This window comes from Lactuca serriola, chromosome 9, assembly GCF_051521515.1.
Source record: "Lactuca serriola cultivar US96UC23 chromosome 9, Lser_US96UC23_V15, whole genome shotgun sequence".
Lineage (NCBI taxonomy): Eukaryota > Viridiplantae > Streptophyta > Magnoliopsida > Asterales > Asteraceae > Lactuca > Lactuca serriola.
The window spans coordinates 159,130,447-159,144,481 of NC_136416.1; positions in this window are offsets into that span (position 1 = coordinate 159,130,447).

Below are 14,035 nucleotides of genomic sequence, written 5' to 3' on the forward strand. Positions count from 1 at the left end.
CAAAAGGGGGAGATACCGATACTGATGATAATGTTGATGATGATCCAAAAGAGAGAGACATCGAACATGTTGACAACACCTTTGTTCAGACTGAATCACCAAAGCCGATGCATGAGTCTGACTCTGCGGAGCCTAATAGTCCAGCAGCTACTGAAAAGCTTGTTGAAGATAGTGAGCATGATGATGAACAAGATGATGAATGTCAAATACTAGATATGAACTTCATTGATCCCTTTATTCCAGTCCAAGAAGAAGATTCAGATGATCTTGATAATGAATCTCAAAGGCCAGACATGAAATTCGTTGATCCCATTGTTGATTCCATCATCCCGGTCCAAGGAGAAGATTCAGACGTTGCTAGTGAAGATTCTCATCCGCTATCTCGCAAGCGCAAGGCAGCAGATACTGACTTGGCTCCTTCACACACTGATACTTCTTTGTCTTGCAAGAAACCCAAGTCCATTTTCAGTATATCAAACTTGGCGGCTGAATGGAACATGTCTCCTGATCAAGTTAAACAAATTCTTGATGAAGCCAATCAAGCTCAGCTTCTAAAGAACATTGCTCAAGCTGATGAATCACTCATTCAGCATAAACTTCAGGCCAAAGGATCTTTTGAAGCTCAGATGCAGAAATTCTTGGAATTTCAGTCCAAATCTCAATCTTCTCAGCCTCCTCCTAGCAGCAGTAAGCCTAAGACTGATAGTGTTCTAGACAGGATTGATCGAAAGAGGTTTGAAGATGTTCTTAGACGACGAGTGTGTAGTGATAAAATCATCAAAGTTAAAGCTTCAAAACCACGCAATGAGAAAATTCTTACGTTGCTGATTACTCGTCAAGGTCCACAACATTCATACACTGATGTTGTCAAGAGGGATGAGCTGATCAAATATGGATATTCTGAATGGATGGAATTACTTGAATTAGCATCCAAGCAAACCTCAGCTCACTCCTCTGAACTGACATGTGCTCTTCATCTGCTGATCAAGAAGGTTCAGCGTTTGGATCTTGTTCCTAAAGAACGACCACAGCATCAATGCCAAAGTTCATCTGCTCCTAGAATTCGAAGAACCAGATTTCAAGTTGACAGTGAAGATGTGTTGGTTCTGAACTTTGGTGCTGGAGAAATAAACAACTCTCTTCCTATCGGTGTTGATCCAGTTCAACATAAATTTATCTCAGTTCCTGAACACGGGATGTTTCATCTCGACAAAAACAGAAAAATGTGTTTTCAGCGAACTGTTGAGATCCCAAGAGCTCCAACCACTCATCTCGTTGGATTAAGGCAAATATGCATGAGTCATCAAGATCTCTCCGGAGAGTTTCACATCCTTATTGCTATGGAGCTGTTGAATAGAAGACAGGAGTTGCTGGATAGTCCTTACTGGCCAGTAAAAATAGAAGCTGAAGCTGAGTATGAAGAGTTCTTGTCCAGAGGTGTTCTAATTTAGTTGGTTTTGAACATCATCATATTGGGGGAGATTGTAAGATCAAACCTTGAAATATGATGATGTTTGAAATAAATCTTTCAGCATCAGCACATATCTCAGCATCAGCATCAGCATCAGCATTTCAGCAGCTCGGTATATTTAGATTCACTCAGTGCATTGTAACAGATTTTGTATTTATCTTGTTTCCATAGTTAGCGTAAATTAGTTAGCTAGCATATCCCTGATTTATAGGGATTGTCTAGAATAGTAGTATATAATCTTTTGTATCAGTTTGTGAAAGTTATACACCTTTCATAAACCCTAATAGCCGCTTCGTGCACACGATAATCTCTTTGTGAGATTATCTTTCTTAGTGAAAGTTTTCTTTGTGAATCCTTATTTGTTCTTGTTCACTGTCATTGTTTGATAAATTGATTGATCTAAGGTCTTTTCAAAGCATGATCGTACACATCCTTCGAAGATATATTTTAGGAGATTTTATGATGTTCTAATCTTGGGGAATAGTTGTATTTAACACTTGACTTGATATGGTTTGGGATTGAAAACAATGGTTTCTTTTAATTTAAAAATGAAAATTTTTATCATGTTTTTGGGATGTTACACTTTTATTCACTTCCACCCTGTGGATAACGGGTTGTCCAACATCAAGTTTTTATTTTGTGTTGTGATATTCTTGAAGACGAGGTGATTCCTTAATCAATATATGTGTCGCGAGTTGTATAAAGGACCACTCTTCCTTTAAATGTTTTAGTGTATGTCTAAAGTCCTTGTAAGATGGTAATAACTTTTCAATCACACATAACAAATCAATGCATTCACCTATCTTGATCTTATGTTAAGTGAATTGACCTAAAATACGAATGATTTCATTATATTGTTCCATAAAGAGAATTCACTCTACCATTTTATAGTTATTAAAATAGCTAACTAGAAACTTCTTGCTAGAAGCATCCCCGTCGATATACTTAGACTCAAGGGTATTCTACAGTTCCTTCACACTCTCCATATTTCGGTAGATATCAAAAAGAGGATCAGATATACCATTAAGAATGTGGCCTTTGCATACATAATCATCATTCTCCCACTTGCATCATCATCTGGTGTGTTACACAATTTTCTCTCTTGGGCTACGCGTACTCAGGACGTGGACGACCATTGGATTAGTGAGAATAAAGTGCATTTTCTTCTGCCAACGATGGAAGTCGTTTCCTTCAAATATCTCTAACTCGCCGTAATTAGGAGTCATCTTTTTCACTGCTTCGCTCATGATTTCAGAAAACAGAAAGAAATGTCATATTTGATTACTAGGGTTTGGGAAGAAGATGGTCATTTCTAAAATCAAGAGGTATCCTAGATCTTCTTGAAGAATCATGTGACCACTTTCCAAATAATATATTTCGACTTTATGCATGAGTATTACGAAATTCAAACTATAAGCATAATTTTGTAAAGAACAACATCAAATCAAGACAATGATGAGAAACCACGAATTATGAATTTATATAATTTGAATTCTTCTTATTACCAAAGATAAGATCAATCATCATTAAATGCTAATTTTATCACACAAATTTAGGATATCAATTTTAAAGATAATTACAAAAAATATATTTTTCAATAAAATTTTCTTAAAAATTATTTTTTGGATTGGAGCGTTGCCCCGCACCTCGCCAGGGAGGCTCCTCTCGACCCTTGTCAGGGAACTACTCATTGGACTCTACAAGGGTGCGTTGTCCTCTTTATCCTCGTTATGTAATCGAACTGAGACCAAACTTATTTTATATATTTAACTTGGTAAAAATAAGATTTGAATTTTATTGATAATTAGCCGATGACAATTAAAATCAACAAGAAGCTAATTTAAACAATATATATTTCAAGAATTATTATTGTTGTTTAGTTTTAAACTATGTTTTATATTTGTTTCTAACAAAATTTGTATTGTATGTGTGGAAATTAATCGTTGTAGTGGACCCTTTTCCCAAAAAAAAAAAAAAGGTTTTAAGATAAGATAGAAATTTGTCGATTTTGGTGGACATCTTTCCCAATAATTTGTCAGTTGTATCTATATTTGACGTTTCAAAAAGTTTATTAATTAATATAAAAAGACTAAAAGTTTGTCAAACAAAATATTTACTTCATAAACCACAAGCGATAAACTGGTAATTCGAACCAGTATGTTTAACGGTTAGAATTGCTAACCTTTTTTGTGCAAAACTCATGAATACGATCCATTTGACGTGAAATAATTTTTCTTTAAAATTTTGAGATTTTGTGAAAAGTTATATATTAGAAAAGACCGCAAAAGTTATATTATTATATTAATATTGTGTTTTATATTTAAATAGATATTATTATTATTATATAAATTCTTAGGATATAATGGTTTAAATTTTGTAAGGGATCGAAATACGTTTTGAAAGACTTTGAACATATTTAATTGTGTTCAAAGCATTTTAATCGACGGGTTCGAAGAAAGTGGAATGTTAAGTTGGAATATGAAGAATTATTAAACATACTAAAATGTCAATTTCAACTTTTTATTTATTTATTTAACTACAGATGCAGTAAAAAAATTAGAAAGTTGCTAGCAAAGAATTTCAAGATACAAACGTGAAAATGATAAATACCCCGATCAAGCAAACAAGTAAACAAATATCTATTCTTAATCCAATTAAAAAAGAAATGCCTTAAGGAAAAACACAATTTGAAAAACATTCGTTTTAAGGGAAAAACACATTGAAATTAAATATTTTTTCACACGTAAAACAGAAAACAAAAGAATCACATTCTTAATTGTTTAAGCTAAATAAATATTCTTAATTGTGTATGAAGAATTATTAATCTTGGATAATAGAAGTAAAATAATGGGAAGGGATTCATACACAACAGTTTTTTTGCTATATACAACAATCCATTCTTTATAGAGTTATACGGTACAATATTTTGAATAACCAATTGTTGTGTATGGAGAAAATCTGTTGTGTACAAATCCTCTCCCTAAAATAATGCATACCTTGTATCCATTTATTAAATGAATTTATGGGTCAAAATTCACCTTTAATTATTGAGAAATTAAATATTCTCCTATATTTTCTTCCTACTTATCTTCCTATCCATGTAAAACGGTGACATGTGTCATATGTGGATAATATTATCATTAATTTAATACACTTGTCATCATTTTAAATGGGTAAGAAGATATGTACCAAGAAAAATAGGAGGATATTTAATTTCTCTTAATTATTGTATCTAAAAGGTTTTCTACGCTTCACTGCAGGCATGAGGGTTCTTGTGGATATTGTTTACTTGAAGGGATGAATCATGTCAATCGAAGTGTTAGACCTAAATATATGTGTTTAGCTTATACGTTTCCAACAATGATTACTTTTTTTTGGCATACTATTTTAGGATAAAAGTAAAAATACATTAAAAAAACAAATAATGTTGTAACATCCGTTTCCCGATCCTCCGTATGCGCTTCATTTTAAATCATTCGTTTGAGAAATTGTCAGATTCGTGGCATGACCTAGGTGCTGATCACGACACACTTGGTTTAATGAAAGTCACGACATGATATTGTGCATCGTAATGTAGTTAATGAGTGAAACAATAACTCTCGGCATTTGGATCTTATTTAAGAGCTCTAACTTCCAAGATTACCTCATTCAGCAGCCTCATCCTCTAAAAACGTCTCCCTCTCAAACCCTAGCCTCCATACTTGAGTTTTGAGCATTTGATCTTATATCGTGAACTTTGGTGTAACGTATCAAAAATTACAAAGAGATTTTTTATTAAAAATAAATTAACTAATAAAACCCTTTACTTAAAATCGTGTTGCAACATCTAGTTATTTAAAAACAATATGATTAGCGGAGTTGAAAATGCAAAGCAACAGAAACAACGTCGTTGATGCGAGTGTATAATCTCACTCAACTCTTCACACGAACAACCTCTAAAACATTTAATCCACAATTGTACGCATAAAACACAGTGAGTTCTCTAGGATACCACATATTCCACGATACATAAAATGCATACAAGCAAAGTTTTCGGCTCTGGTGTCGATCTGCGAAGTCTCTTATACACAAACAGACAACATACACAACAATCATACATATAATATATTGACACTTAGCCACAACTGCTACCAGTTCTCATCTGTCAACTACTACCAACTCTCAGCCACCCTACAATCATCGACCTCTCACCGAAACCACATCCACACCGTGGCCAATGCTAATACTGACAACCGCCTCATGAATACATAGTTGTATGTAGTCGGGAGTAGGATAAACAATCGAACAAATGATCCTACTATAGACTCACAACCAAACATCTAACGTCATGTTTTCATACCATGTACACACCAAAAATTTCATTTCTCATTTAGAAATTTACAACAATTTTCGTGTACATTAGCACTTTGGAATACAATTAATTGTCACAATGATCGTATTGGCCTTAAGTACAGGATCGAGCCGAGCGTCACAATAATAGACCTGCAAAACAATCCATAATAACAACATAAGCCTCACGACTTAGTAAATAGCTGGTACAATAACATAATCAGATAAATCATATAAATCACATAATAACTTTTTTTTTTTTGCATGTGTAACAATTAATTTATATAAGTTAGTGGTTTTCTTAAAGACAATCTCTCAATAATAATTTGTCACTTATTCATAATCTATCTCTAAATCAATGATCTATTTTTAGTCAATGATCTATACTTCAATCATGATCACTCTCTCGATTAATAGTCTCTCTCTGTCTATCTCTCTGTCCGTCTCTCTCCCCCCTCGCTCTCTCAATCAATCAATGAAAATAAATCTATCATTAACAATCAATCTATTAATTAAACTTTATCTCTCAATAAATAATTTGTCTCTCAATCGACGATCTAATTTTCATTAATGATCTATCTCTTAGTCATAATGTATCTCTCTTTATCATAATCTATCTTTCTCAATGTTAATAAATATCTCACTATCAAAGTTAATCACTCACTCAATGGGAATCAATATTTCTATCATAATTTATCATTCCATCATGACCAATACATCAACAATGAGCTATTTGTTAATCGTAATTACTCTATCAATTTATAATGTATTTCTCAATAATGATCTCACTCACAGTAACAAATAATCTCTCAACAATAATCAATTATCTAGATCTCTGTATAATTCATACATCGCATATCACGCACACACACACATACACACACACACACACACACACACACACATATATATATATATATATATATATATATATATATATATATATATATATATATATATATATATATAACAAATATCACATATATCACAAATCTAATATCACAATTACTTAGAAATGATCTAACTTTAATGTAATCTACCTGTAACATCCCAATTTTCAAGGCCAAAAATTTCATTTTTAATTACGAGATTCATAACATAGTTTACCAAACAATGCCAATGTCATATCAATTTAAAAAAATCATAACAACGTGTCTGAAAACCATATCATCAAAAGTAATAAAAATAAGAGTACAATCCAAGAAATCTCCACGCGGAATCCATATGAGTGTGTGTGTGTGTGATGCGCTGCTACACCGCCGACTCCTTCCCCTTAGACGAAGAGGTACCTTAAACCAAAACTGAAACTGTAAGCACAAAGCTTAGTGAGTTCCCTCACCATACCCATACTATATAATCCATAATCGTCAGTATCTTTCAACCGGTAACTGGGAACTACCCTCCCCTTCGGTATCTTTCAACCGCTAACTGGGAGCTACCCTCCCCTTCGGTATCTTTCAACCAGTAACTGGGAACTACCCTCTCATTCGGTATCTTTCAACCGGTAACCGGGAGCTACCCTCCCCTTCGATATCTTTCAACTGGTTTCCGGGGACTATTCCACCCTTGCTATTACTACTACATATCAATCACAACAAGCATATAAAATACAATGATCATATCAAGCATAGTAATCATATCGCACATCAATCCTAGATGATTATCACAAAGACAACCATCTACACAACGCCCTTGCTGGTGGGTCGGCATTGTGGCCGTTGACCCACCCCTACTAGAAAGAAACTCACCTCCAAGTCGTGTAGGGTCTGCACTGTCCTCGGTATGAAATTCGGCTCTCCTCGATTCCTCAATCCCTACACAACAACCCCTCTAAGTTATCAACTTGTACTTGCAACCTCTACAAGGGTCAAATTGAATCCAGGTCAAAGACAAAGTCAAAGTAAAACCCTGGTCAAGTCATCTTTTGGTCGACCAGACTCGCCAAGTTGGTCCGCCAACTCATTGAGTAGCTTCGTCCACAGAATACTGCAAACCCGTCCCCACTCGTTGAGTCTAGCAAGAGATCGACGAGTTCACCTTCAACAACACTTCAGTCAATTCTTCATCCGACTTGCCGAGTTCTTCCTTGAACTCGTTGAGTTCATCTTCAGCATATGAATATGTCCAGTCTATGACTCGTGGAGTTGTAAGAACAACTCGTCGAGTCCATCTTCAAAGGTTGGGAGATTGCCTTGGACTCGCCGAGTTTGTTTTAACACTCATCGAGTCCCATGATTCCCAGGTCCAAAACATGTCCTTAGTAGGCTGAGTGTTCCTTCCACTCAATCAAACCATTTCCAGAAGACGATATTTGGGGAAAAAGCGTCCCGACTCCCCGAGTCACCTAAGTGACTCGCCGAGTCCCTCTTTGTCCACCACTATACAGCCGATTATAATGGGTCTTAACACATCAAAACTATAGATCTGGCCTCCTAGGGGCCCTTTTCATGTAAAGGTAAAAACTTGATGTCCATGCATGGGTCTTTATGCTCAAAAGACCCAAAAATGAGGTCTACGAGGTGCATGAGGCTCTCATGGCCATAAAGTTGGCACCTTTATGCCATGAGGATCCTTCAAGACCCAAGATCTGAAGCCTTTACCCCTCACTAAGCTCTGGAACCCGAAATATCTTAGAAATGACCCAAAGATGCCAAGTTCCAAGCCCTAAAATGGATCTATCAAATGTAAAAATAAGGCTGGAGCTTTTTACCTTATATAAACTGGAAATGGAACACAACCTCTGGATCCACTAGCCTCAACTTGATATTTCAAGCTCCTTCCTTCTTCTCAAGCTTTACAACCACCAAATGCACAAGAAAATGGCTTAATAATGCTCAAACACAGCCAGGGTTTCGATTTAGGGCCTTCTGGAAGTAAGAGGGACGATAGAGGCTGGTTGGGGAGAGGGTAAGTTGTTTAAATAGGGTGCAAACCCTAAATATTAGGGTTATGTCCAGATAGCTCCTTCTCGTCGAGTTAGTCTTCTAACTCATCGAGTAGGTCACTAAACCCCCGCGTCTAAAATCGATTCTACTCGACAAGTTGGGCCTCCAACACAGCGAGTCCCAAGGCCAAAATGTGATAATTACATGAATAAAATGTGTACCAGGAATTGGGTGCTACAAATCTCCCCCAATTATTTTAGACTTCGTCCTCGAAGTCTGCTGCTGGATTCGGAAACAGCTCGGGGTAGTTCTCCCTCATTTCATCCTCTGGCTCCCACGTCTATTCTGAGCCCTTTTGGTGTTGCCATTGCACCTTCACCAGCTCGACCCGCTTGTTCCTCAGATCCTTCGAATTTCGGTCGAGGATCGCCACAGGTTGCTCGATGTAGTTCAGGCTGCCATCCACCTGAATATCCTCTAATGCACCACTGCCGAATTGTCCACCAGACACTTCCGCAACTGGGAGACGTGAAAAGTGCTATGAATATGACTGAGTTCGGCTGGCAGATCTAGCCTATATGCCACATTGCCCACCTGGGCTACATTCCTGAAGGGTCCTTTATACCTAGGGCCCAGCTTGCCCCGCTTCCTGGATCGAATGACGCCCTTCCAAGGCGACACTTTCAGGAGCACCATATCCCCGAAACGGAACTCTAGGTCCGATCGACGCTTGTCGGGATAACTTTTCTACAGACTCTGAGCAGTCTGAAGTCTGCTCCGAACCTGCTGGATGTTCTCCGTCGTCTTTAGTACCACCTCGGTACTCCTTTGACCAACTTCACCCCAGCATATCGGGGTCCTGCACTTCCTTGCATACAACATCTTGAAAGGAGGTCGGTCGATACTCGCATGATAGCTGTTATTATAGGAGAACTCTGCCAAGGGAAGGTAAGTATTCAAACTACATCCGAAATCTAAAACACACGCCCGCAACATATCCTCCAGAGTCTGGATGATTCGCTCACTCTAACCATCCGTCTGATGGTGAAAGGCAATGCTAAAATGCAGGCGAGTACCCAGCTCATCATGAAACTTCTTCCAAAACCTAGAAGTGAACCGCACATCCCTGTCGGAAATCACTGAAACTAGCACCACATGCTGCGCCACTACCTCCCTGATGTAGATGTCGGCCAACTTTTCTGCCAATATGCTCTCCTGAATAAGAATAAAATGGGTGCTCTTGGTCAACCGATCAACGATGACCCAAATCGAATCTACTCCACGTGCGGTCCTGGGAAGTTTCGTGATAAAAATCCATAGTAATATCCTCCCACATCCACCGCGGGATATCCAACGGTTGGACCTTGTCGTGAGTTCTCTGGTGCTTAGCTTTGACCTTCCTGCAGGTCAGGCACCTCTCCACGAACCAAGTTATGTCTCTCTTCATACAGGGCCACCAATAATCAAGACAAAGATCCCTGTATATCCACGTCGCCCCCGGATGGATAGAGAACCTGGATTTGTGCGCCTCCTGCATCAGTACTTGGTGCACACCTCCAAGATATGGGACCCATACCCTACGGTGAAGGGTCAACAGTCCACGACTGTCATAGTCGAAGCAAGAAACCTGACCCATAATTTTCTTGCTCTTCCATTGTTCCTCCTTGATGGCCTCCTACTGGGACTCCCAAATTTGCTCCAACAGCGGAGTCACAACTGTCATCCTCAGATAAATGTCCCTGATCGGTGCTGCCATGCAGCTAAGCGCGTCGACCACGACATTGTCCTTCCCTGGGTGGTAGAGGATCTCACAATCATAATCCTTTACCACATCCAGCCACCGACATTGCCTCATGTTCAGATTTGGATGGTCCATGAGATAACTCAGGCTCTTATGGTTCATGTAAATGGTACAACGAACCCCATAGAGGTAATGGCGCCGAATTTTGAGGACGAAAACAATAGCCCCCAGCTCCAAGTCGTGCGTCGAATAGTTCGCCTTGTGAGGCTTCAGCTACCTCGAAGCGTAAGCAATAACATGCCCTCTCTACATCAATACCGCGCCCAAACCTGAGATGGACGCATCACAATATACTAAAAAATCCACCATGCCCTCCGGCAGGGCTAAGATTGGCGCCTTGTACAACCTCTGTCGCAACATCTCAAACGCGGCCTGTTGCTCATGCCCCCAGCGAAAGACCACGACTTTCCTTGTCAACTGGGTCAGGGGCACGCCTATCTTGAAGAAGTCCTGAATGAATCTTTGATAGTAGCCTGCCAATCCCAGAAAGCTCCAAATCTCAGATGGAGACCACAGAACCTCCCACCTCATCACGGCCTCCACCTTGGCTGGGTAAACCGAAATCCCGTTCTGGTTGACAAGGTGCCCAAGAAACTACACCTCGCGCAACTAGAACTCACACTTGGAGAACTTAGCATACAAGCTCTCTCTCCTCAGAATATCCAGAACCTCCCACAAGTGCTCTTCATGCTGCTCTCGCGTCTTGGAATAAACCAAGATGTCGTCGATGAAAACTATCACAGACCGATCCAACATCGGTCTGCACATGCGGTTCACGAGATCCATGAACACGGCATGAGCATTGGTGAGCACGAAGGGCATCACCACAAACTCATAGTGACCATAACGCGTCCGAAAGGCAGTCTTCTGCACATCCTCCTCTCTGACCCTCATCTGATGATAACCTGAACGCAAATCGATATTGGATAACTAAGATGCTCCCTGTAGCTGGTCAAAGAGGTCATCAATCCTCGGGAGCATGTATCGATTCTTCACCGTTACCTTATTCAGCTCCCGATAATCTATACACATCCGATGCGATCCGTCCTTCTTTTTTACAAATAAAATTAGGGCTCCCCAAGGTGAACTGCTCGGTCTAATGAATCCCTTGTATAATAGCTCCTGCAGCTGTGTAGACAACTCCTGCATCTCAGGAAGAGCTAACTGATATGATGCCTTGGCTACCGGAGCCGCACCGGGGACTAGGTCGATCTTGAACTCTACCTGCGACACCGAAGGTATCCCAGGCAAATCCTCGGGGAATACATCCGCGAACTCTTGTACCACTGGCACATCTCCCACCGTCGTCTCACCCGCCTCCCGGGTATCCAAAATATAGGCGACATATCCTGCACAACCCTGCCGGAGGTAGTGCCTAGCCCTCACTACTGAGCATACGACTGGTCCTTGTTGTGGCCTTTGGCCCTGAATCACCATATCTCGCCCACTTGGGGTTCTGATCCGCACCAACTGTTGTGTGCAGTTGATCACTACCCCCATTGGGGCTTAGCCAATCCATACCTATAATAACCTTGTCCCCCGCAAAGGTATGGGAACCAAATACACCTAGTAGCGCTCCTCGTACATCCTCAGGACAAAATCCCTAAAAACTTTTGATGCTCGCACAGACCGATCGTCTCCAATATCGACCACTAGAGGGCAATCTAATGTGCCCGAGGACTCAGGAAACCTCTTGCTAAGCGCAAGATAAAAAATGATCGGGTAGCACCTGAATCAAACAACACCTGAACTGGAATACCATTCACATGGAACGGTCCTAAACAGAGCACACATATAACATATCAAAATCATAGTGACATAACATAAATGATTAAAGAGAATAAATCATACCCGTCACCACATCGGGTGCAGCACGTGCCTCCTCGTCTGTCAATTGGAAAGCTCGGCTCCTCACCAATGGAGCCTCTGGCTTGACCTTCTGGCCATCCGTAACTTGTGTCGCCGCTGGAGTTGGCTCCACCACTGGCGTTACTACTGCTGTCAACCTGGGGCAGTTGGCCTTTTTATGGCCCCTCTGATTACAATGGAAGCAAATCAGTTCTGACATCTGAACAGTGGGGGCAGGAGAAGTACAATCCCTGCCAAAATGCCCAGTCTTGCCGCACTTATAACAGCCTGAACCAGACCTAGTACGGCAGACTCCTTCATGTGATCTACCCCATTTCCCACAGCGGTCCCGGCCCTGCTGGCTTTTCGTCCTAGTGTCAAATCCCTTGGGTTTCTTCCCTGAAACCCCAACAACCTGCCCTGTCTCCACTTTCCTCTTCTTGAGGTGCTCTAAATCAATCTCTCTCTCCCTTGCTCTGGCAATCATGGAATCCAGAGTCAGGCAAGCAGAATCGCTAACATGCTCCCGAATGTCATCCCTCAACATATCATGATAGCGGGTCTTCCACATCTCCTCATCCCCTGCGTACTGAGGTACCAACAAGGCCCTCTCCCAAAACTTGGTGTTCATATCCGCCACAGTCTCAGTCGTCTGTCTCATATCTAGAAACTCTCTGGCCAGCTGCTGAAGTTCCACAGCTAGCGCAAACTCCACCCTGAACCGGGTCACAAAATCTGACTAATTCATAGCCTCGATGGCTAGGGCTCCCATCGATTCACCAACTGACTCCCACTAATCTCTAGCTTTATCCCTCAAGCATCCAGCAGCAAAGCAGACCTTCAACCCCTCCGGGCAGAAACTCGTCAATTACGCAGACTCAATGTCTGCAATCCATCTCCTGGCAGCAATGCGGTCCTTCACCCCGTGAAAGTATGGTGCACCACTCCTCCTGAAGTCCTTGAAGGACAGTGTGCACGTACCCGTCTGGCCAGACGCCAAATCACACCTGAATGTCCGGAGGCGATCCTCCATCAGCTCAATAATCCCCTCCTTGATCGACTGGAAATGACCGGGGTCGCCTCAAGGATACCTCTCGTGATATCAGAGGCGATGAACCCGCGTAGGCCGTCATCGACCTGCTCAGACCCTGCACCTGATCCTGATCCTGATCCTGATCCTGATCCGAATCCTGAACCTCCTGCCCCATGTCATGTGACCACCATACTAAAAACAAAACACGTAAATTTCAGGATCATGCATACTTTCGAGAGATCTCATACACTCCCCAAGTTTCCTGGTTCCATCTTGGCCCTCCTTGACTCAAGTACGGATCCTATGCTTTTAGTAGTACGGGCCCACTACGAACAAAGAAGCTTTACGCAAAGTTCTCTAAATGCGAATTTTGGATCCGAAGAGTTGAATTCTTAGGCCACGTGGTTAGAAAAGAAGGAATCCATGTGGACCCTTCCAAAATTAAAGCCATTGAGAACTGGTCAGTACCAAAGACACCTATAGAAATTCATTAATTTCTAGGCCTCGCTGGCTACTATCGCAGATTTATTCAGAACTTCTCACGAATTGCGAAACCTCTTACAACATTGACCCAGAAGGGCATGGCCTTTGACTGGGAATAGAAGCAAGGAAAAGAGTTTCCAACGCTAAAGCGAACTTTATGCACCGCACCGTTACTATCCCTCCCT